We start from the raw sequence: 24,265 nt of genomic DNA, 5'->3' as shown, positions 1-24,265 counted from the left end.
AGGCTATTGCTCTTGGCTGGGTATGATTGCCTTCCAGGTACTCCAATAGTTACAAGGATATGCAAAACTGTGAGTAGTAGTGAAACCTATCAAATGAACTACGTATGAATGACAGAAGCATGGCATAGAATACCCCTCTCTAGACATTGCCAGGCCCTCCAATGCAATAGTCAACTTTAGAAGCATTCCATAAATTCTCCTGGAAGATCTTGAAAATTCCTAGAAAGAACATGCTTTGTCAGATGTGGGTAAATGAAACCATGAGTACCAGTCCTGCAGATATGGGGCTATACAATCAAGAGAGATGTAATTAACAGAGAGAGGATAAGAGTCAGAGCTGTATGGTATTAAACTTAAGCTGATTAACATTTCTACAAATAAAACAAATTAAACATTAAAATACAAACGAAGAGACATACCAATACAGTACAATCCCAGTAAATCAGCACTCAGGTGCATTGGTAGACGTTGGATAAATGTAGTTGCTTAAATATCAAAAAACATTTCAGCTTAATTAATTTTACTAACATATGTTTTAACCTCAAGATGCTTTTAAAAAACCAAACTCATCCACATGTAAAACTGTTACAATAGGTGTGGAGAGTTTACTGGATTGACATCACATCAGGAACATCAGGTCCTGATGATAATGTAGCCAGGACAAGATCAGGAAAAGTTGATGTGGGTGGCTTTGGATCTATATTAGTAGATGATGCTTTACTGGCAAATTTGTGTGTATCTTTCTTGAAAGCGGAATGAATATCACCTTTTATGCTTTAAGGTTAAAAGATAAACTTATTTGAGTTTTTGCTGGTTAATTGAGAGTTGCTTGAGTTCTGATTAATTGAAAGTCTACTATAAAATACTTTTAAAACACCTCCATAAGAAAGAAAACACAACAGTCTTACCTGATAATTTATGGCTACCCCATGAATTTCATTAAGTTTTGTTGGGCAAGAAATACTCAGGGATGGTTTTGCCAGTTCCTTCCTCTGGAATATAACCAACAGCACCTGATCTCCATTGACAGACTCCCCTCCAAGAACTAATCAGGGCTGATCCTGTTTAGCTTCCAAGAATAGACAGGAGCAGATGCTTTTAAAACACCTCAATAAGAAAGAAAACACAGCATCCAACAGGAACTGGTGCTTTTTGAGTATTTAGGCAGGAATCCAAGCACCATATCTCAACAAAATAGATCCAGCACCCTGGATAACTCCTTCAATGTGCAATCTAAAATGAAACATAGCTTGGCTGTAGTGACAGCCTAGGCCTGTTTGATCAAGAAAAAATTTGTTTCTAAATTCGATTCGTAATTGGGGTGTTTTTTTGTTTCGATATTTAAAATATTTACAAAACTTTCCAAAAAAATGTTTTGTTATTTACGAAATTTCGTAAATATTTACAAAACATTTTAGAAACAAATTTTTTCTTGATCAAACAGGCCTAGTAAGTGTGAATGTTGCAGTAATGGTCACCTTGATTAGCATTGAATGGCTTTCATTTCTCCCACCCTGGACATTCCATAGATAATATTAGATGATATAACTCTCCATTTGCCTAGTTTCCAACAGACCTCTGAGGATGCCTGCCATAGATGTGGGCAAAATGTCAGGAGAGAATGCTTCTGGAACATGGTCATACATACAGCCCTGAAAACTCACACAAGCGGCCTCCGCGTGCCATCCGGCTCCGGCTCCTGCGCCCTCCTCCTCCTCCTCCTCGGGTGAGCGCGCGCGCGCCATCCAATCGGCTCCGGCTTCTGCGCCCTCCTCCTCCTCCTCCTCCTCCTAGCACTTCCTGCAACACAGCTGGGAGGAGGAGGAGGAGGAGGGGGGCGCAGAAGCCGGAGCCAATTGGATGGCGCGCGCGCGCTCACAAGCGGCCTCCGCGCGCCATCCGGCTCCGGCTTCTGCGCCCTCCTCCTCCTCCTCCTCCTAGCACTTCCTGCAACACAGCTGGGAGGAGGAGGAGGAGGAGGAGGAGGAGGGCGCAGAAGCCGGAGCCGGATGGCGCGCGGAGGCCGCTTGTGAGCGCGCGCGCGCCATCCAATCGGCTCCGGCTTCTGCGCCTCCCTCCTCCTCCTCCCAGCTGTGTTGCAGGAAGTGCTAGGAGGAGGAGGAGGAGGGCGCAGAAGCCAGAGCCGGATGGTGCGCGGAGGCCGCTTGTGAGCGCGCGCGCGCCATCCAATCGGCTCTGGCTTCTGCGCCCTCCTCCTCCTCCTCCTCCTCCTCCTCCTCCTAGCACTTCCTGCAACACAGCTGGGAGGAGGAGGAGGAGGGGGGGCGCAGGAGCCGGAGCCAATTGGATGGCGCGCGCGCCATCCAATCGGCTCCGGCTTCTGCCACGGTGCACTGCTGGGGTGCTTGGGAGCACCGGATTGGCTCCCAGGCACCAGCAGCAGCACTCAGTCAGCACAGCAGCCTCCATCCCATTAACGACACGAGCTGAAGCTCGTAAAATATATGGGGCTGCTGTTTCGATATTTTTAAACCCTTCCGGGTTTGAAAATGTGTTTTGAAATCGCTTCGGAAATGGTAAAAATAACGATTTAATTACGAAATAACGAATTAACGAACTAAAACCGACAGGCCTATCACAGCCAGTGGGGGTCTCTAATCAGTAAAAGAAGGAATTGGGGAGAAGAGAGTTCCATTTGATTCCTAGGAGAGCCACTCTGCACAGTCTCCTTTCCATGAGCAGGATGCTCAAAGATTTCATTCTCTCTGTATTTGAAAGCAAACAGAAGTGATGTCATCTTCCTACTACGTGGATTGGATCAAAGAGTGTTCCCACGCAAGATTTTTATCATGCCATTGCCCTGTTCATTCATGGAAAGTTATGGATGGTGGAAAGGTTACATGACAACCTCAGCTATTTCAAGCCCTCTTGTGCTTTCATATAACTTCTCCCAGCTTTTTGTTTGATGCAGAAAATCCACTGAGAGAAAAACACGGTGACTACATTGTGTCTTCTAATTCAAAATATCTGGAGTTCAGACTGAAATCCCCTGCTGTTATCTGTTGGGTTTTGCACACCTTCTGATTTACCAAACTGCTAAATATGTGAAAGTCACTCTTTTGGATGACAACTCCCAGAATGCACAAAGCAGAAAATACGACTTCTCCTACTTCTGCAAAATAGACATATAAACAATTGCAGGCAGCCCTCCACATCCACAGATTCTGCATCCACAGATTCACTGCAAAAACCTAACCTTGATTTTAATGTTACTATTTTATACAAGGAAAACCTTGGTATTTTACACCACTTTATATCATGGAACATGAGCATTCATGGATTTCAGCATCCATGGGTTGTCCTGGGACCAGACTCCAGTGGGTACAAAGAGCCGCATATATTTTCCTTTAAAATATACTTCAAAATATGAACTTTGAAAGATTGGCATTCAGAAGTGCATATTCAATGGACATGAAAATAAATTTAGATTTGTTTTTGGACTGATTTATAAAGAAATGGAATGGGCATAAGAATGCACATTTGTAAAACTGACACCAACTGGAAACAATCTGATCCAGGCCTACCATATGTATCTGCATGAGGATTACATCCCTGCCCAGAAATGATTTGGCTGCCTCTTGGGATCAGAATAACCCAGTTTATTAAAAGAAATAGGCATCAGTAAAGGGAAAGCAATTTTTAAAAACCATATGTAAGCATGGTAATGTAGATATGCTCAAGTTGTGCTGCTTTACATGTTTGCAATTAGTCCTTGTCTTGATGAAATGAGCTTTAAAGCAAGCTGCTTTGGGTTGAACCCCCGCTCACACAGGCTCTGCCATGTTTCAGTGCTTTGATGGAATTTCTTGGGAATCAATGAAATATTCATCAGATCATATTTGTAAATGGCCCAGCAACATACTGAATTAATGACCTCTGATGAAATATCCACATTAAAATGGAGTAGAAAGCCAGCTGATATGAGAGGGAGCTACAAACAATGTGTGTTTTGTCAGCACCGACAACCAGCAAACACAAACAAAAGGAGTGCTGGTTTGAAGCAACCATATTGGCATAGAGCTACCAACGAGGAGAAGAATTGTTTGCTATGCTTACTCACTGGTTGCCAGAAAATACTTTACTGGTTTCTAGACCTAAAAGGTCTTGCTACCTTTAAAGTTGCAATGTCAGAGGAAAACCTTTACCTTTACCTAAAGTAGTGCTGCCTCCTAAAATAAGGAAAGCCTGCAGCAAAGAAAGAGGATGATCTCATTGCTTTTTCTGCATTACAGACATCTGTCTTTGTATATCAGAATCTTTCCTGTGGCTGCAAATCCTCAACCAAAGCAGAGGAAATTCAGTACAGTCTTTCTTGACTAGGTGCATTCAAGATTTGCTGACTGTGGCTCCCACACCTAGCTATTGGCTTTAGGGATGAAGTATATTAATTACATTTCTTAGCTTCGAAGAAGAAATCCTATATGGGTGATATAGCTGTGATAAGATAACTACAATCTGTCTCCAGATCTTACCAACTTCCCAAAACCCACCTCAAAAGCCAGGTAATTGCACCAACTGAAAGAGCTACAAGCCAATCCACTCCTACCAGCAAGCCATAACTCACCAAGCAACAGAAAGGACTATCACAACTACAGTAGAGTCTCGCTTATCCAACCTTCACTCATCCAACATTCTGTATTATCCATCGCAGTCTGCCTTCTGCCCAGATCTACAGCTGTTTCAATACATTGTGATGTTTTGGTGCTAAAATTCAGTTACCATGTATTGAACCGCTTTTTCTGTCAATTTGCTGTAACACATGATGTTTTGGTGCTTAATTTGTAAAATCATAACATAATTTGACGTTTAATAAGCTTTTCCTTAATCCTTCCTTATTATCCAACATTTTTGCTTACCCAACATTCTGTCGGCCCATTTATGTTGAATAAGCAAGACTCTACTGCACTTGTTATATTGCATCCTTTGGCATTCTGCTCACTAGTGTCACAGAATTTCTTTTGGTTGGTCTAGCCACCTGGTTTTTAAAGTGGATTTAAGGAACATCTGCAATTTTTCCAATGGGGCCACAATAATAAATTTATTTTCCAACATCCATGCAACATCCAGTAAGTCTAGCTTACACCATCGTAAATATCGAGGAGGATGTCAACTACTATTCAGGACGTCACATCAAGAAAAAGACCTGCACAACATACTTCGCACTATAGTGTTTCTATTGAGAAATTTGTATGAAAACATACAATTGCAGACTATGGAATGAAAATATAATTACAATACTTTTGCGCTGAAACAGCAGCCTCTCCCCAGGCTTTGGTGGCTACTGGAGGAGGGGGACAAACATAATTACACAAGTCAAGTTTTGTGCGCTGCGTGCTTCATGCAGAATCTTGGTCATTGTTTCCTGCCAATCATTTTCTCTTGTCTCCCTCCCTCTGCCTGACTTGAATAAAAGTATCAATTGCAGGATCTTATGGGTGAAGAACTATACTCTCAGTATGCCGTTCTGTAATGTGCTATGTGTGCCAAGTATGCTGTAGAAATCATAAACATAACTAAGACAATAATGAAATATGACTCAACCTGATACTTTTAGATCAAAGGTAGGTGACTTTGCCTCACAAGGTGTTGCTGTCCTATAGCTCTCATCTGCCAAAAGCTAGTGATGTGGGAAATACAGGTGCTTCAGTCCTAAAGGATCCATAGGGCCACAATTACCCAATCCCACATTTCAATCCTTTCCTCTAAAAGAAAACTATAATAATACATCTGAAATATCTGTATACAAGCATGATCTTTCTGAAATTGGCTGTCCCAAGGATGCAGGTTGCATAAATACAAATTTCTGTCACCTTTTGATGTTTCTTTTGCAATGTTTGAAAACTGGGGTGGCTTTTCTCTAACTCCCCCTCCCACTTTGAATCATTATGTCTATGCAGGTGCTGAGACCTTCAAGGAGGTATTCAGCTCTGCACTGCATCACTGCTGGTGGTTCATTGCATGTACTGGAATCTTCCACTCCAAAGACTGTGAGGGGACCGCAAAGACATTTTGGAGTGCTGCTGAAAGATCTCACTATCCCACAATGTGCTGAGACAGCTGGTTTTGGCTGGTTCTCCCCATTATGTCATACGTGTAGCCCTGAAATACGAGTTTAGATTACCCTTGAATGATTGCCTCTGGGGTTTTACAGAAAGGTTGAAATACATTTTGCAAACTGGCTCTTTTATTCTATAAAGGAACTGTAGACTGGACCAAACAGCAGATGTGTTTTTAAAACTGATTTTTTTTAAAAAATGTGTTGTGTGGGGAAGATTTATCTTTAGGTCAATACTTTTGTAGAATAAAGAACTAGCATCTAAAAAGTAAAATGCAAAGAGACAGCACCATCTGGTGGCTAATGGACCAAAGCGAAAACATTTCCTTTTCAATGCTTCATTGAGACCCCTACTGCATTTGTTTTCATCCACTGCATAGAGAAACATGGCTTTATTCCTATATTTTGCCAGGTTAACTAATCTAGAAAAGAAGTAATTCCAAGTGGCTTTATCAAAAAGCATGGGTAAAATATCATACAATGAAGAGAATGGATGGCATAACTGCTCTGCTTCACATTCACTAGAACTACATAATCCTGACTGTAGCACTATGGCTATGGTTGTAAATGCCTCTCCACTCTCCCCCAGAATACTTTATCAGAAGCAGCCACATCAAGAGATGGAGATTCATTCAGCTGTGATTGGAATATAGAAGGAAGATGTTTCCAACCCCGCTTCCACCAGTGGATAAGGCTGCAACAAGGAATTGCGACAGAGATCCTACCACTGCCTCATTCACTGGTGGAAGGAGTGGAAACATCATCCTGTGCCCTGGTCAGCTGAACTGCTGCCCAGTAAAGTAGGTATGGATGGATTGGGTCATGATATGCTACTTCGGTAGTTCTCAACCTTTCTAATGCCGCGACTCTTCCTCATGCCACCACAACCGTTCCTCATGTTGTGGTGACAACCCAACCATAACATTATTTTTGTTGCTACTTCATAACTGTAATTTTGCTACTGTTATGAATCCTGATATGCAGGATGTATTTTCATTCACTGGACCAAATTTGATACAAATACCCAATACACCCAAATTTGAATACTGGTGGGGTTGGGGAAGGATTGATTTTGTCATTTGGGAGTTGTAGTTGCTGGGATTTATAGTTATAGTTATAGCAATCAAAGATCATTGTGAACTCCACCAATGATGGAATTGCACCAAACTTGGCACACAGAACTACTGGAAGGGTTTGGTGGCATTGACCATGAGTTTTGGAGTTGTAGTTCACCTACATTTAGAGAGCATTGTGGACTCAAGCAATGATGGATCTGGACCAAACTTGGCACAAATACTCAACATGCCCAAATGTGAACACTGGTGGAGTTTGGGGAAAAATAGACCTTGATATTTGGGAGTTGTAGTTTCTGGATTTATAGTTCACCTACAATCAAAGAGCATACTGAACCTGACCAATGATAGAATTGGGCCACACTTCCCACACAAAACCCCCATAACCAATAGAAAATACTGTGTTTTCTGATGGTCTTTGGTGACCCTTCTGACACTCCCCTCATTACCCCCTCAGGGGTCCCAACCCCCAGGTTTTTTAAATTGTCATTTTCTCACCACTAGGTTGAGAAAGGCTGTGCTACTTAGTTATACATATGTAACTATAAAAGCAATGTAGAATATTGGACAAAATCTTGAAATACGTTGAGCCACTCGATCTGTGTGCCTCTACATTTCCTTTGTCATTTTGAATTTCTACAACTCAAAATGATATCCTCACATTAAAATGGACCCCCAGTCTAAAGGAAGCAGAACAATTTGGTGATTTAAAACTTCATGTTTTGTGATTTCATTTCCTGCAGGTTCAGGGCCCTGTATGACAAGCTCCAAAGACCAAATAAGGCATGGATGGGTTGAAAGTAAAAACAGAGGTGTTTATTCGCCTTGGCCACAGTGGATGCTAGCAGAGTCTGCACTCTAAAAAAAAAACATCATGTATGTTTGCATGATTCCTCAATGCAAACATACAGATACATTTATAGCACTTTGACAGCAATTTGAAACAAAAGGACTTTTCGCCTTGGGTGCTGATTAACTCAGGTCAAGGCTGGTTAGAATCCACATGCTGATTGGTTGAGATGTGCTATCTGTCGTCATCACTTAGCCGTCGTCATTTATTGGCACACAGGTCTGGCAGGTATTTGAAAAAACTGTAATTGCTCAGTTTGAAGTCTTTTGACTGTTTTCTTGGTGTACCCATGGTGGGTGCAGGTGGAAATGAATGTAGATAGTGTCTGAATTAATGGCTTCATTCCTCTTTGCTTGGAGTGAGACAATGAGTTTCAGCTGACTGAACCATGAGTAGTAAGGATGTTGGCACAGCCGAAATGGACTCCCAGGGAGGGAGGTCTCATTGGATGTTTGGGATCAGGATGAGTTCCCAGGGATAAAGCTAGATAGTATCTTTGGAAAACCACTATGGTACCTCCTGGGTCCACTATGAAACTCCCAGTATTATTGTGAAGGGATTATTTTCCTTCCTTGATGGTATGATGGGATTTGCCCTAGGGTGTGTTTGTATGCTTAGTCCAACTTTGGCGAGTTTTCGTTGGAAGTTGCCTGGAACTGGGTTTCTAGGTGAGAGGTCATTTGCAGGCTCCATGTCTGGGCATCTTCAGAGTTTTGGGGTCTGTTTTGGAGTCCTAGTGTTTCAATGACAATCACACCAGACTCTTATCCCATAGCACTCATGTTATAGATTCAAATGGCAACATACTGGTATAGAAACAATTACTATCACACTTCTGTGCAATTACACTACTTTCCTGCTTTGATTATGCAAGGTCTCACGATCATTCTTGCACATTTATGGCAATGCAATATATATAAAAGTAATATAAAACAAAGGAAAAATTGAGCAAAACCATCTAACCTTGCTTGGGAAGAGAGAGGGGTAAAGGAGGAACATCATGTCCATTTACACCATGTGATTGCCAGAATATTGTAACTGCAGGGGAGGGGACCCTTCACACCAGAGGCAGTATTGCCACAGCAATGATATTGGACACCATTGACAGTTTTTCCCTATCAATGAAATAAGACACTCCACTAACTGAAGAGCAAGCAGCAATAGGAGGAGCCACAGCCTTATAAAATAAGTGCCAGCCTATTATCCTGCTTTGTATGGAAGACCTGACCATGATTCCTGCATGATCACAGGTATCATACTTTTGTGTATCAGTTGCTGCAGAACGTCAGTGGGAATATACTAATGTTATCAAGTCTAGCTTGTAGACTTCTCAAGAGCAATTAATTCAATAGAATGCTGGACTAAATAAGGCTTTGGTCTGATTCATTAGATTTATTGGATTGTGAAGAAAGACACTGAGCTTGAGACTGGCAATTATCTTTAGTAACTGCAGGTTTTTCCTGAATGACTAGTTAAACCAAACAGTTACAAAAACCTTGTGCAGGAAAACTTTATGGACAATTTTTGAGACCCCCAACACTGTAACATCTGGCATAATTTGGTAACATTTGCAATGCAATACACATATCCCCATCAACCACAAGCAAAAAAACAAAACCAAAAAAAACAAATGAAGATCAAAAGACTGGGTAAGGTAAGATCAAATAATCCAAATGTGGAATAGTTTGGCACATACATCAGCATTAGTCAACAAAGTGAGATGAATCACCATGCTTATAACAGGAGAGAACTCTTAATTTAGAACACCTGTCCTTAAAACTTGATTAATAAACAGCACTGCACATGTCAGCTCTTCCTTGACTTGATATCTGAGCAGTACATATGCGGATTCACATTGATCCACCTCGCAGATGTCATTGAGTTGGCAAACAAATGTCATCTCATCCACCTGGTACAATCATGAAAGGATGTATGGGGTTTGCTCAGGGGGAGGGAGATATAGGCAATGAGCCATTGTGATGTTGATTCCTATGCAGGGAAGCACAAGGAAAGCCAAATAGCTGCCTCAGCTCATGAAGACAAAAGTCATGTGCAAATTAGCTTTCCAACATAACGAGGCCCAGTGAGAACACAATGTCTGTCTCCCTTCACTATGATAAAGCTACAGCGAGACATGGTTGTGTGTAGCATGACATTTCACATACAGATCTTGGATATGAATCCTCTGACAGACAGACAAACACACACGGTCATCCCATGGCTGTTGGAGAATAGAGGGTTCACAAAAATCAAGATTTTCTGGGATCCTCCAAAGGTCTCAGTAAATGATGTGATTTGAATTAATGTGATTTGAAGCCACTTCAACTGCTATGGTTCAGTGCTATAGAATCCTAGGATTTGGAAATTGCTGAGGCACCAGCACTCTTTGGCAGAGAAGGCTAAAGGCCTTGTAAAACAATTGCTCCCATTGGACCATAGCATTAAAAGTACATTAATTCTGGACTATAGATGAACTTCATGTTCTTTGGACACCTAACCCAGAATATCCTACATATGCTTCTCCCCATCTCTGGCAGTAAAAATTACGAAACTGCTAGGTAAATAATGTGCTGATAATTCACAACATACCATACTTACCATCCAATGATACTGTCATTCTGCCTAACAGTAGGCTGGATAGATGGAGGAAGGGAGGGAGGTGGTGATTGAAGGAGAACATAAAGTGTTACATTATGTGAGTCATTCAGTACAGATTGGGGTTCAACGAAGGTCCTAGATCAATGGTCACAGCAACGAAGGACAAGTGCAAATGAAATGATGCCTCATCCTAGTCAGAGTGAGCCAACTTTGCCCAAAAAAAAACCTTCCCTGTGAATATCAAAACCAAGAACAAGGACATCAGAAGACTCTATTTGTATTTATAACCTCATAGCTGGAACTGCAGCTGTCAGCCTGAGCAGATTGTGACAAAACAGTACAACTCGAAGGTCAAAGTCTTGTGTCAATGCTGATCTCGTGAGTGCTTGCCTCCTGAGCAGTGGGATTTGCAAAGCTGCTGTGTTCCATTATAAGTGGTAACCCAAAGCAGGCCCAGGTTACAGTTAATCGTTAGTGAAAAGGGATGCTTCAGTTCCTCTTGTTTGTTTTCCTGATATTCTCATCTGAGCAAGACTGCAGAACAATCCAAATTTCCTCCCATATACAATGCCCTTGGGCCTCATTATCCACCACAAATGAGATTTTTTTCAGGCATGTCTTACATACATTTATTCAAAACTTCCTCAGAATTCAATGGGCTTCAATCCCAAAGAAGATATCTCAGCCTTGCAATGTTTCTTTCTTTTTCTTTTCTTTCTTTCTTTTTTGCCTTTTGATTATTGCTAACCACTCCATATACTTATACTTATATATACGTCTAGAAATTTCAAGCAAAACATTGACCCCCAAAATTCAGTTGACTTCTCCATGGATCAATGTAAGTATTGTGTATTAACTCTTATCAAAAAGGGACTGAATAGAGTAACAAAAGATGAAAGCCTAGTTCATCTCAGGCTGGATCTACACTGCCCTATATCTCAGGATTTGATCCTCAGTTATCTTATTTGAACTGGATTATATAAATCTCCCCTGCCATCTAATCTGGGATAAAAAGATAATCTGAGATAGGACAGACAGCAGACAGCAGCAAATTGTGGGTTTTAATCAGGAACAAAAAGGAGCCCCCGGTGGCGCAGTGGGTTAAACCCCTGTGCCGGCAGGACTGAAGACCGACAGGTTGCAGGTTCAAATCCAGGGAGAGGCGGATGAGCTCCCTCTATCAGCTCCAGCTCCTCATGCGGGGACATGAGAGAAGCCTCCCACAAGGATGATAAAAACATCAAAATCATCCGGGCGTCCCCTGGGCAATGTCCTTGCAGATGGCCAATTCTCTCACACCAGAAGCGACTTCTGACACGACAAAAAAAAAATCAGGAACAAAAAAATCCCAGGACTTCAGAAGAGGTCCACATACAGACCTGTTGGTCCTGGAATGTCTGCCTCCATCATCCACACTTGCTGCTTCATTGCAGGATTTAGAGGCTCCCAAGATGGCCATCATGAGACATCCAGTTTTTTAAAAAAGAAACTCAAGATGCAAATATGCAAATTATGGTACAAGTTCTGTTCCTGGGTTATACATATAAGCTGCAGGGCCATCTGTACAGATAGAATGTTGTTCCTGTGTTATACATGTCTGTTCCTGATTGCTCTTATTGTACAGCATTGCCTAGGGGGCTATAGCTTTGTCCTAGCCAGAGAAAATATGCCCTCCACACATTTTATGAAGTTTCTGGTATACAAACAAACTTTTCACCTTCTACTCAACTGTTACCTTCTTTTTAGGAACTGACCAATCGGGAACAAACATCTAAAACCCAGGAACAAACTTAAGATTTGAAAATACCATGATTTCCGAGAGTGGGGACATATAGACATTCAAAATTGCAGATTTTCGGCTCAGAACCAGAATATTCCCACGCCAGAAAATCTTGTGTTTTATGCCATTAGTAGCTATTGCTTCCACATTTACAAGGAATTGTATCTGGCTACCTTCCTGTTTGCTGTGGAAACTCCTGGGATAAAGTTACTGTCTGGACAGGCCCTCAGGACAACCCAAAGGATGCACCAACCCCCTCTACTTTCTCCACCATGGCACAGCTTGAATTCCTGTTTGAGAAAATGGAAGTGGCAGCCAGTGTGGATCGTCCCCTGAGGCAATATGACAGCTTTCCCCTCTCCATGGAATATCCACAGGTCATATGAAAATCTGTAATTTTGGTCACCAAACTTGCCCTCAACTTATACATGAGATCAACTTATACCCAGGTATTTAAATTGTAATTTATTAAATATGATTTTGGCACACCCTGGGTCAAAACAATGAAGAGGCAGCATTGTGAAATGGGGCATCAGTGCATAGGGTCTTGAAATTGCGCAGCCTCTTCCCTGATGAAACATTTTAAGAAGTTGGCGATTCAAGCAGGTCACTTTTTACTCCTGATCCATCTGGGCCACCTGCAACCACTAAAAAGAGACATAAGACATGGGGAGGGATGCTCAGTGCAGGAAGGGAAGGAAAAAAAACATGCAGCAGCAAGTCTCATAGCAGTACATATACAGTTTTTGCACAATAGTTCTGCAGATATGTGCCAACAATTTGGTCACTACTCAGGTCTGGCACATAAAAGGAAAGAACCATGTACCTGATGTGTTCAAATAGCATTTCCTTTCTCCTTTTTTTGTCCCTTTTCTGCTCTGGCACACTGCAAAAGGCCTTATAGTTTGCTTGCAAGTTTTGGTGTAAAGGATAGCAGCTCAATATTGTTTGTTTGTTTGTTTCATTTGTATGCCATTTCCCCCAAAGTGGGACCAAGGGAGCTCATCAAAAGAAGCAATTAAAACCCAACAATTACATTTTAAAGACAATTAAACAGCAGCACATTAAAGCAGTATGATGTGGTATAAAAAGTGTACAGAATTTTAATATGGAGCATAGAAAAGTTAAACATTACACATTAAAAGTCTGTTTATACAACAAAAAAGTTATCCATGCCAATGAAAGAAAAGCAGGAAGGAGGCCAGCCTCGTCTCCTTTGGGTTCCAGAAGTCTCACACCAGAATAGCAGATTAGAAGAAAAAATGTTTAAAAATTGACTTGCAAGCTAACATTTAAATCGAACTTGCAAGTAATTCTTAGCTAGTATAGAATTTTACTTTTTGTCAGTATTAAATACAGCACACTCACCCCCATTGCCAGATACTGTTTCTCCATCGCATTCCCTTGGATAATTGTTCTTTCTTTAACCAGACACAGCTATTTGGTTTGTGTGATCAGTTGTTTGATCAAACCAGACAGATCTATGCCTTACTTATCCCTTTTTTGGGGGGCGGGGGGGGGGGGAGAAGTGTGCATGTTCTGCCCAGAAGCTCACTCTGAGTGGATTCAGCATCTGCTTTCTTCTCACAGGCCATCCTAAGCTAAATTAGGGATCTCCTCATGATACAAATACTGGCTTGGGAAAAGGGATTTCCTGAGGATTTCAACAGAGGATTAAAGTCTTTTTCCATTCCAGATCTGCTCCCTAGGAATATAATCACTAATCAGTCTTTGTGTTCCAGAAGACAGAGCCTTGTACTTTCTCAGCTGGCCCACTCCCTTCAGCCATCATTGAGGACACTGTCCCAATACGTAATGAAAAGGTATTCAGCTCCCAATCTAGCCATCTTCTGTATGTGGGATGGGAAGCAATGACAACAACAAAGTGTCTTGGGCTGGTCCTGTTGATGTCCCTAATTGTTAGCTATTACCTGCTGTCCAGCTCCTCCTGATACAATTTCTTTTAAGACCTGCATTTTAAATGTAGAATCATATTTAACATTGTATGTAAGTTTGGCCCTACACATTTTTTAAAGAAAAATAAATATCTTCAAAAACAAAAGAAAGCAACATAGTATTTTAAATGCCCGTTGTAATTGTTCTGCTGTTGCTGTTGCTGCTGCTGCTGCATTCATTATAACTGTAATTTTGATTTGTAGACTTAGAAATTTGGATGGTAGGAATGTGTGATCGATTAAAAAATGGTTCAAAAGTCATTACAAAACTGGGGAGTGCTGGTGCTTTGCATCCAAAGTGTTTCTAAAGTATACTTAATGAAAATTTTGTTACTATAACGAAAGTAACTAAATTTTGTTACTATTTCTTTACAGTAATTGTGCACAATTTTAATTTGGGAAACTTTAGTGGCTCCTACCTCCCTTATTTTAAAGCTATTGAGGTGAAACTTGCAACAATGGTAGAACATATTGACCCCTGTTAGCTCACCAAATTTCAGAACATTTCACTTATCCACAGATTTTTGGTGAATTTTCAAAGTTTTAGGGAGAGCCAGACCTCTCTCTCCGCTATCCTGAGTGGTGCTTTCTAATGCTGTTGCAATCTGGCAAATGTAGTTTAGGATAGGGCCTTTTGAATTCTCTGGCATAGGGCTCCTCCCTTCCCAAACCACATTTCTTGGAGTTCTGTGCTGTTCCCAAAATGCACTGCTCCTTCTTTTCCCTGCTGATAATGCCTAGACTGAGTTATGGCAAGGCACTTAGGCAGCCTTTGGCTTTGCTTCCTTGCCGTGCATTGAATATGAAACTGATTTTGGGAGCCTTCTGATATTTACAAAACTAAAATGGAAAAGGATGGGATAAGTTTCGATTCTAAAATATTTGGTGCGGGCCACACAAATACTTCAAATATGGCTTCTGACTTACAAAACTTGCGATTTTCTTACAATTTCTGAAACTCCTGATTTGTTTGCACAAACCTACTGGATGCCCTTGTGATCTCTTCCAACTCTATGGTTCTATGTCCAAGGAGCTGACGATTCCATTACTTAGGACTTTATCACATGAGACTGATATATCACAATTAAAACAAGAAAACAGTTTCTGTAAGTAGTACTGATCATATGATTTTGTGTCTCTTCCACTTCTGCTTTGCATTTAAATCACTAATTGAACACACCTTTTCATATATCACTGCTTGAGTGAGTGAATGTAAGCCTCCTCCTCACTATTCCTAAGCAGGCTGAGGTTGATTTTATATAGTGAAGAGTTAGTCTGGATGTTGCACTCCAGGCCAGGAAGAAGCCCTCTGACTTAAAAACACCACACAGCTGAGTGAAAATGCAAGCAGTTTATTGTAGGTAATTTTTAAAAAGCATTAGCAGTAAAAGCACTCCAAAGAAATAGATAAATCCCGGTAGGTAGAAAGATAAACAGGAACAAAGAATCCCAGAAATAAATCCATCAAAGTACATAAAAATCCACCCATTAACTTCCAAGGTAAAACTCCAAATCATGAAATCAAATAAGGTATAACTTGAACCTTTCCAAGGCAAGACTGCAAGGTGTTTTGATCCAATTCCAACGTTGCTTCATCTGACCTCAGATTCTGTACTTGGCCCTTTTATCCCCAAATCTACTCTAAATCCCTGCCAAAAACTTGTTTCTAGACTCTGTTATCAATTTCTCTCTCAACCTAGCAGAGCGCCGGAGAGATTGTTGAACTATTCTGTTCTGTCGGAAAACATGCCTTCTGTCTTCTGGCTCATTAATTTCTGCAGCTGGGCCAGGTGCTGAGCTTTTCTCAGGCTCAAAGGCCTGGGAATTCTCTGGTAGCAATTCAGGTCCTCTTCCAGAGACCATCCCACCATCCTCCAACTCTTCAGGAATATTCTCATCAGCAAAGCCACTTTGAACAGGAATCTCATTGTCATTCTTGGCATCTAAAGCACCCTCATCATTAGAAACAGCATTGTCATTGTCATTCTCAATATCATTAGAACCAGCATTGTCATTCCCAACATCCAGAGTGCCCTGATCATTAGACACAGTCACAGGCTGAACTCCGACACCGGGAAAGGGAGAGGAAAACTGAGCAAGGTTAGCTTAGATTTCATTCCTTCCCATGTCCTCAGGAAATGCTCCCTCCTTAATCTAATACCCCCTCCTTTTGGACTAATCACTCTGCACCCATCCCCTTTCCCAGTTGCCAGCAGAGTTGTCCTCTTCATTTAAAATAGAAAAAAGGAGAGCAAAAAGGACTCATATCTGCTTCTGTGAGGTTTAAAAAAATAGGGGATGGAAATAGGTTTCACAAAGCCTATGGAAAAATGAGGGAGATAAGAGGCAAGACAGGAGAAGATGGAGTTGGGAGACAAGAGAAGAAGCAAGGGGCAGGACACAACACCACAATTGCTGACAGGTATGATAGTGATTGCTTTAAAACCAGTAAGTTGCCATTATGTTCCCATTTGCGTCAACAACACAATTTCTGTGAGATGACAGGTTGGTGTGATGAAGTCCTTAGAAAGTGCATCCTTTGCTTGTCTTCCAAGAAGGTAACAAGCAACATTTACTTAACACCTGACTTCTAAATGACTATCAAAGATACAAATGCCCTTTCCAGCTTTCATTCTGGCAATCCTAGTAGTAGTAATTATAACTGTAGTGAAATATTTATTGCAGTTGTTGTGTGCTTTCAAGTCATTTCTGCCATACGGCAAACCTTATTTCAGGTTTCTGGGGTGGAGAGGGTATGACTTGCCCAGGGCCACCCAGTGGATTTGCATGGTCAAGCAAGGATTCAAGCCTGGTCTCCAGAGTCATAATTTTGACACTCCAACCACTACATCCCACTGACTGTATACATCCCACCCTCTGTCACCATACATCTCCGAGCAGTTTTCCATAGAATCAATTTAAACAATGTAAAATTTAGGACAATAAAAATAATGTAAACATTAAAAATTGAATACCTGTGAATGTGTATGCGATTAAAAATAATGTAAACATTAAAAAATTGAATACCTGTGAATGTGTATGCAAGCTAAATGGTTAACTGCCAGGATATATATAGAGAGAGGGGGGTGGGGTGGGAGAGGTTGTTTGGTAGTACCAAACAAGAAATTCAAAGGAACTGAACCTCCAGCACTGAGGTTTGGTAGTACCAAACAAGAAATTCAAAGGAACTGAACCTCCAGCACTGAGGTTTGGTAGTACCAAACAAGAAATTCAAAGGAACTGAACCTCCAGCAGTTTACAAGGTCACTGTTGAGGGACCTTGTAAACTGCAGTTTGAAAATATCTAGAGGGCTACATGTCCCGCAAGGCTCTTTCCTCTGTGGCAAAACATCCCCACTCCTCATTCTTGAAGATTGTGTATGTAATTAGTGAATTTTCCATGCTGGATCAGGACTTGTGTCAAAGCTGTGCTCAGGGAAATGCTGCTGCCATTGCCCTACAGCAGTGATCATTTCCAACTTGCCTGAAGCTGACAAGGCACAGTTGACAAATCAATGTCAATGCAGCTTTTAAATTGGGATTTTCTAAACCATTGATGGACACGGTGTTGTTTCTTTCTCAAGTCATTTTGGTTTCATGTGTCATTTCATTAGGGAAATGTGGAATGTTTTTGAAGGGTAAAATGTAGGGGAAAGCTTTTGCTTTGAATACTAAATGACAATTTTGTTTAATACTGTTTCACATAAGAATTACAATCCTTTCCATCTAGACTCCTTGAAGAGCATTTTCACTGAAGATTTTACTGCACAAGGCAAGACATCTGGCACTGAAGCTGGGCCATCACCTTTGGTGGCGAGCCCTATTACACGATGCCATGCACATCCACTGTCAGTCTGCTTCCTCCCCATGATTCCCCCATACCTAGCTATTGATATGTAACATCCATCAATTGTTTCTAATCAGACAATGTTCCCATCAGTATTTCCCAGACTCTGATCATTCTGGCGTTTTGGACTTCAACTCCCTCAGCTTCTTTAGCCAATGATCTGGGATTCTGGGAAATGAAGTCCAAACACCTGGAAGACCAGAGTTTGAGAAACACTGACCTACAGTGATGAGTCACTTCCTCTATGTTGCCAGAATGTCAACAGTAAAGTGACATTCTGAGAACATCTGGAGGCCCTACCCCCTCCCCCAAAGCCCCCAGACCCCTTTGAAATATAAAGAAACTTACCCAGCCTCCAGTAGACTGTAGCCAGGAGAGCGGCTACACTCTGGCTACAGTCTACTGGAGGCCGGTTAAGTTTTCCTTAATTTTCAAAGGGGTTTGGGGGCTATGGGGAAAGGGGGTGGGTATTCTCACAGTTTTCCAGACTAATTTAGTCTAGAAAACTGTGGGAATGGTGTCGGGACTGCAGTGCAGACACCAAAGTAGTGGATTTATCCCGCACCTTCCAAGAAGGTGTGGAATAGATCCATTATCTAATTAATTCACTACAAACCAGGGTTTTCCTGGCTTATTTATTTATTTATTACAGGTTCTTATACCCCGCCCTTCTCACCCCGGGGGGGACTCAGGGCGGCTTACAAAAGCGAGGCACCATTTGATGCCCGCGTCACAAAGCAATCAATACAAAATTATTACAAATTCATAGTTAACAATTCATACATAATACCACTAAAATCAATAAAATCAATAAAAAACCCCATACAAACCCAATTCATCCCTCCACATGGTCAGCGTTCACTAATTCATAGATCTCATTCTCAATTCCACTTCTTCCATCCTGCTGGTCGTATTCATCTGATTTAATTGCCAGATTGCCCGAAGGCCTGGTCCCAAAGCCACGTCTTCACCCTCCTCCTGAAGGAGAGGAGGGATGATGATGTCCTGATTTCCCCCGGGAGTGAGTTCCACAGGTGAGGGGCCACCACTGAGAAAGCCCTGCTCCTCGTCCCCACCAGCCTCACTTGTGACAGTGGTGGGGTCGAGAGCAGTGCCTCCCCAGCTGATCTCAAGCTCCGGGGTGGGACGTAAAGGGAGATACGTTCGGACAGATACACTGGACCGGAACCGTACAGGGTTTTATAGGTCAAAACCAGCAACTTGAATTGTGCTCGGAACTGCACCGGCAGCCAGTGGAGCTGGCACAACAGGGGGGTGGTGTGCTCCCTGTATGTCGCTCCGGTGAGCAATCTGGCTGCCGCTCGCTGGACTAGTTGAAGTTTCCGAACCGTCTTCAAGGGCAACCCCACGTAGAGCGCGTTGCAGTAGTCTATTCGGGATGTGACAAGAGCGTGGACCACTGTGGCCAGATCAGACTTCCCAAGGTACGGGCGCAACTGGTGCACAAGTTTTAATTGCGCAAAAGCTCTCCTGGCCACCGCCGAGACCTGGGGTTCCAGGCTCAGCGGTGAGTCCAGGATCACTCCCAAGCTGCGAACCTGCGTCTTCAGGGGGAGTGTAACCCCATCCAACACAGGCTGTAACCCTATACCCTGTTCGGCCTTCCGACTGACCAGTAGGACCTCTGTCTTGTCTGGATTCAATTTCAATTTGTTAGCTCTCATCCAGTCCGACACAGCAGCTAGACACCGGTTCAAGGTCTGGACAGCCTCCTTGGTGACAGGTGAGAAGGAGTGACAGATCTGGACATCATCTGCGTAGAGATAACATCTCAGTCCGAAACTCCGAATGATCTCTCCCAGCGGCTTCATGTAGATGTTAAACAACATTGGGGACAGAATCGAACCCTGTGGGACTCCACACGACAACAGTTGTGGGGCCGAACAGGTGTCACCCAGTAACACCTTCTGGGACCGTCCCTCAAGGAATGACTGGAGCCACTGCAAGGCAGTACCCCCAAGACCCATGTCCATGAGGCGTCCCAGAAGGATACCGTGATCGACGGTATCGAAGGCCGCTGAGAGGTCCAGCAGAACTAACAGGGACACACTCCCCCTGTCCAGTTCCCTGCGCAGATCATCTACCAAGGCGACCAAGGCTGTTTCCGTCCCATGTCCCGGCCTAAAGCCAGACTGTGCTGGATCAAGATAATCAGTGTCTACCAGGAATCCCTGGAGTTGAGTTGCCACCACACGTTCCAGGACTTTGCCCAAATAGGGGAGATTGGAAACTGGCCGAAAGTTGTCTAATTGAGTGGGGTCCAGTGATGGTTTCTTCAACAGCGGTTTGATAATAGCTTGCTTTAAGCTCGCTGGAATTATGCCCTCCTGTAAGGAGGCGTTAACCACCACCTTCACCCACTCCGCCAAACCCCCTCTGGCTTCCTTTATCAGCCAGGATGGACAGGGGTCTAGGATGCATGTGGTGGGTCGCACCTCTCCAAGGATCCTGTCCACATCCTCAAGCTGAACCAATTGAAATGAATCCAACAAAACCTGACAAGCAGATGCTCTCGTCACATTCTCAGAGACTGCAGGTAAAGTGGCGTCGAAATCCGACCGAATCCGCACAATTTTATCCGCGAAGAATCGAGCAAACGCTTCACAGCGAGCTCCAGAGCTGTCAGGGATCTCGCTTTTCGGCGGGTTTAACAGACCCCTGACAACTCGAAAGAGCTCGGCTGGACGATTTTTCGCAGATGCAATATTGGCAGCAAAGGATGTTTTTTGTGCTGCCGCTATTGCCACATCGTAGGACCTTAGAAAGGCATTCAGATGTGTTTGGGCTGATTTAGTCGGATTCCTGCGCCACACACGCTCTAGCCACCTTTTCTTTCGCTTCATTGCCGCCAGCTCCTCAGTGAACCAAGAAGCTGGATTAGCTCGGTTACTCGAAAGGGGGCGTTCCGGAGCGATTGTGTCAATTGCCCTAGTCATCTCGATGTTCCAGTGAGAGACCAAGGCATCGACAGAGTCGCCAGTCAAGGAGGTGGGAAATTCCCCAAGAGCCGTCAGGAAACCATTTGGATCCATAAGCCTCTTGGGGCGGACCATTCTAATGGGTCCACCACCCCTGCGGAGGTTAGGAGGTACAGTAAGTCTAAACCTAATCAGGTAGTGATCGGTCCATGACAATGGAGCGATGGTCAGCTCCTCCACCCCGACACTATCACCCCATCCCTGGGTGAAGACCAAATCTAGTGTGTGTCCGGCAGTATGGGTGGGACCAGATACTAATTGGGACAGGCCCATGGTTGTCATGGCGGCCATAAAGTCCTGAGCCGCTCCTGAAAGAGAGGTCTCGGCATGGACATTGAAATCCCCCAGGACCAAAAGCCGCTGGGAGCTCAACGCCATGTCCGAGACCACTCCTGCTAGCTCAGGTAGGGAGACTGTCGTGCAGCGGGGTGGTCGGTACGCTAACAGAATCCCTATCCTGTCCCGGTCCCCTAACCTGAAGCCGGCACACTCGAATGATGATGATTGTGGGATGGGGCACCTGATCAGGGGAATACAACCCTTATAGACTACTGCTACTCCTCCTCCCCGCCCTCCGGGTCTTGGCTGGTGCTGCACAGAGTAACCTGGCGGGCATAGTTGGGAGAGATTCACCCCTCCCCCCTCGTCCAACCAGGTCTCTGTTATACATGCCAGGTCGGCTTGTTCCTCCTGGATTAGATCTCGAATAATGGAGGTTTTTCCATTTACCGACCTGGCGTTGAACAGCACCATCCTCAACCCAGAGGGGCCACCATCCTGACATCTCAGTTGTATCTTGTCGGGAGTATTTTTTGGAGTTGCCAATATATTCCTATTATTTTCAGGCCGAATCGTTTGTATGGGTGTAGTATAGGTGATCTTTGGAATTGCCAATGTTCTATTGTGAATTTTGGGCCGGATTTGCTTTCGTGTTAAATCCTTGTTATATTTTGGATTTGCCAGATTATTATGATATTTTTTGGACCGAATTGAATAATTTGTTCTCCCTTTCCCGTATCTCCCTCTACCAGTCACCACCCCTATGGCAGCCCCCGCACCCGTAGAACCCCCCACCCCGGGGGGATTTCCTCCATACTCCTCACTTGCCGTATCATTTGTTAATGCATAGTAACAGACATGATTGTGGTTATATATCTCTAGACCCTGAGAATCCCCCCCCCCTCATTACTTCCTACTCCTTCCAGCGTGCTGAGGGTCATAAAGTGCAATTGTGCATTGCTAGCGGGGGAATATCAGCAGTAACAAAAGTGGCAAGAGTGATGACATCAATACAATTGCTGGAAGTACATAATCTAAATCTAGGAGGTACACAATCTAAATCTAGGGTTAAACTAGAGACTCAAGTCTGTCCAAAGTGCTATAGTGCCAACAGCAAATTTAGTGGTTCGGGACCAGTTGGTAACTTCTGGCAAGACCAGGTGGGCTAAAGTGCAGGATTAAAGTGCTATATTAAAGTGCTGGATGTTTTCTATAGCTCAAGATCTAATAATACCATAGAGTCTTAATTGCTGGACTAAAGTGCTTGGTAGTCCAAAAACCCAGAGTCAGAGCCCACAAGAGGTTCCCAATGTCATTCTGCTAGGACGGGCAGTTTGAAACACAGGACCAAGTTCCTGGGGCCCGTGGACAACGAACCGGCACCCCTTGGCCTGGTCCTCAGTTCTTCCTGACCGTTCAAGTGAAGCTGGTGGAGCTTGGTGGGAATTGCGGGCGGTGATTCCGAGGAGACTGTTTTAGCAGCAATGTGGAATGCTGTTATTGCACCTCCTGCCAGAGAGGGCAGTGTTGCAAAGAATAACAGAGTTTGTGTTGCTATGAGTTCTAAATAGCAAGCAGCTGAACGCTGAACTTCTATGGTGTAGGCCTTCTGGTTGTTACTTAGGCCCACTCTGATGGAATTAATGATGTTATTCCGGATGACTGTGGGTATAATAAAAAGGGTCCCACAATGTTGGATGGCCGGTCCTAGTTGTTCTGGGTGGGTGGAGGAGGGCGGTTGTTGAATGGCGTCGCTGAGAGCGCCAAGAAGCGAGGGCCGGAGGTGCCGCCGGTGGAATGAGGGCGGCTGCTGATGGACGGGCGTCGCCGGATGCTCCAAGGAGCGCCGTCGGGAAGATTTGCCGCTGCTGGAGAGGGCGGCTGCAGAGGAAGGCAGGGCCGCTGGGAGCGCCGCAGGGCTCGGCTAAGGAGCGCCGCCGATGGAAAGGCGGCCGCCGATGTAAGCCGGGCCGGCAATCAGCGTTGCAATCGCCGTCACGGCGCCAGAAAGCGCAGCTGGGAGCGCCGCCGGCAGCCCCTCCAGCCCCTCCACTCCGCTCGGGGATGCCGCGCAGAGGGCTCAGGAGGCTGCGAATGGAGGGGGAGCGGGCCCACAGCGATAGCAGCGGCGGCTACGATGGTGATGGCCGCGAGGATGGCAATGCAGCTCGAGCCTGCCTCTCCCCCCGGGAACGCTGGCAGCACCGGTCTAGATGTCAGCCGACCCTGGTGAGGCAGGTCCCACGCTCCGACAGCAGGTGAGTCTTAAAAGATGAGGGAGCCGGCCGCGATGTAATGGCGGCGCTCGACCTCCATTCCCCTCTCCATTTCCTTCCTCCCTTTCTCCCTTTCTCTTGGGAATCACCGGATCACCCGGGCCTCTTTCAGACCCCCAGATTACTCCGGATCTCCTTACTTGGGTTGGGGGAGTGAGGGGGGGAAAAGGCGCTTGGATTCCCTCGGATTTAGGTTCTTCTTAAGCGCCGCTCCAGATCTTGTTGCTTTCCACCATTACCGGAACCGGAAGCATTGTGGCAAATTAATTCGGGATTGTCCAGGATGTCATCTGGACAGCCCCTTCTTTATTGTGAGAGTTACCACAATAAAGGGGCTGTCTGGATGCACCCTTAGGTTTTTCTTAGGCAAGGAATATTTAGAGAAGGTGTCACTTCCTTGTTCTGAATGTAGCCTGCAACACTAAGTATTTGCTTGTAATCTCCCATCTAAGAATTAACCAGAGCTGACACTGCTTAGCATCCAAGATTAAACAGGATCTGATGTCTTTAGATTGTTTTGGCATGGGAATGG

This window comes from Anolis sagrei, chromosome 4 (assembly GCF_037176765.1).
Source record: "Anolis sagrei isolate rAnoSag1 chromosome 4, rAnoSag1.mat, whole genome shotgun sequence".
NCBI lineage: Eukaryota > Metazoa > Chordata > Lepidosauria > Squamata > Dactyloidae > Anolis > Anolis sagrei.
This window is presented reverse-complemented; position numbering follows the sequence as displayed.